This window comes from Cebus imitator, unplaced genomic scaffold, assembly GCF_001604975.1.
Source record: "Cebus imitator isolate Cc_AM_T3 unplaced genomic scaffold, Cebus_imitator-1.0 Scaffold28, whole genome shotgun sequence".
In the NCBI taxonomy this organism is placed as follows: Eukaryota; Metazoa; Chordata; class Mammalia; order Primates; family Cebidae; genus Cebus; species Cebus imitator.
In genome coordinates, this window is record NW_016107343.1 from 6,609,681 (window position 1) to 6,611,730 (window position 2,050).

Sequence of the window (2,050 nt, forward strand, 5' to 3'; positions counted from 1 at the left end):
AAGCAATTCTCCTGCCTCGACCTCCAGAGTAGCTGGGATTACAGGCGTGCACCACCACACCCAGGTAATTTTTTGTATTTTTGGTAGAAACGGAGTTTCACTAAAAACTGGCTGGTCTCTAATTCCTGACCGCAGACAATCCACCTGCCTCAGCCTCCCAAAGTGCTGGGATTACAGATGTGAGCCACCGTGCCCAGGCTTCTTCTTTTTCTTTATCCTCCATATCAGGAACCAAGTAGTACTGTAATAGGTCTGGGCAAATATCATCTTTGATGACCTCTCCTAACTCCCCGACACCCGCATCAGAATGATCAGTGAACCAGGTAAAAAAAAGCTCTCCGATTCCTCATGCTGGCTTTATTCTATGTCTGACTTGAACTTTCTGTCAAATCCCTTCCAGATTTCCATTTGATTTCAGTGGACTTTGAAGACGGATCACCACTCTCATTCAGGTGAAATTCTTTGGAGATAACTTTATTTTCATAGTAAGAATTTTCATCAAAATAAAAATCTATTCTGTAACCTAATTTAATATCTTCAAATTCTGTCAATTCAACTCTGGTCAAATAATGCAGTGCCTCTTTATCCTCCTCCATAAGCAATAGAAACACTTGTGGATGGTTGACAAATATTGTTACCCCAAAATTTGGGATTTTGGCAATCAACTCTGACCTCTTTGGAAAAAATGCCGGGCAGAGTTTGCTATATTTCTTTTCTAGTTTCAAAATCTCCTCACTAGCTTGTTCATTAAGTCTGTTAGCTGGGCATGGTGGCTCACACCTGTAATCCTGGCACTTTGGGAGGCTGAGGCGGGCGGATCACTTGAGGTCAGGAGTTTGAGACCAGCCTGGCCAACATGGTGAAACCGGTCTCTACTAAAAATACAAAAATTAGCCAGGTTTGGTGGCAGGCACCAATAATCCCAGCTACTTGGGAGGCTGAGGCAGGAGAGTTGTTTGAACCCGAGACAGAGCTTGCAGTGAGCCGAGATTGCACCATTTCACTCCAGTCTGTGTGACAAGAGTGAGACTCTGACTCAAAAAAAAAAAAGGTGTATTTCATCTTGTACTTCATCAATATGTTCAATTGCTTCCTGCTGGTTTTTTCTGTCTTCTTCAGCAAGCCCAGAGAGGTGGATTGGTCTTCTCTGGTCTCAGAGCACGAGGCAGTCTTGGTTTCTTCTTTTGAGGCAGTAGTAAGGACTGGCATTTTGGGGCCGTGGTACTAGAGAAGTCCAACAACCAGACAGCAAGTCTCATTGGCAACAGGATGAAGCTCAGAAAACCACCTACAGATGTTTTAAAAGTGGCATGGGTAGGATGAAAGTGAAAGGAGTCCTTCCAGAGCCCTTAATAAAATCAAGCCTATTTCCAAGAATGTGAACTCTATAAAGTAGGGACCTTATCTGCTTATTCACAACAGTATCCTCAGCTCCTAACAGGCCCGCCAATATTTGTTTAAGGTTGAGTGTTGACTCCTCCAGGGTTGGCCCTGGAGAGAAATTCTTGGTGCTCAGCAGAAAGTGCGGAAGTAAGGTTACAAGGTGAATTGCGGGCAAAAACGTCTTGGTGAAAGTTTGGGTTTTGGGGGGTTTTTGTTGTTATTGTTACAAATTTTAGTTTTGAATTTGGTTAAATGTTTTTTCTGCCTCTGAGATAATCATATGGTTTTTCTCCTTTATTCTATTAACATGGTGAATCACATTAATTGGTTTTCAAATGTTAAACCAATCTTGCATTCCTAGAATGAACTCACTTTGGAAGGCTGTATTATCCTTTTTACATATTGCTGGATTCTATTTGCTAATATTTTGTTAACAATTAACTCACCAAGATTTTAAATTTCAAATCTGCTTTATTTAATTGATACGGGACTATTCAGGTATTTTATTTCTTCCTGAGTCAGTGCGGTCGTTTGTGTCTTTCCAGGAATGTATTCATTTCATTTACATTGTTAATTTTTTTATAACACAATATGTGACATTTGGAGAGCAGTTAAATTTTTATTGATAAAATTTTTTTTTAATGTTCTATTGTCTTTTCAATGTCTA

The 2,050-nt window shown here is 40.2% G+C and overlaps 1 pseudogene; it reads right to left on the reverse strand.

Moving 5' to 3' along the window:
- LOC108300488 overlaps positions 1 to 1,259 on the reverse strand; it is a 5,585-nt pseudogene extending 4,326 nt beyond the window's left edge.
- Between the last annotated feature and the right edge of the window lie 791 nt (positions 1,260 to 2,050).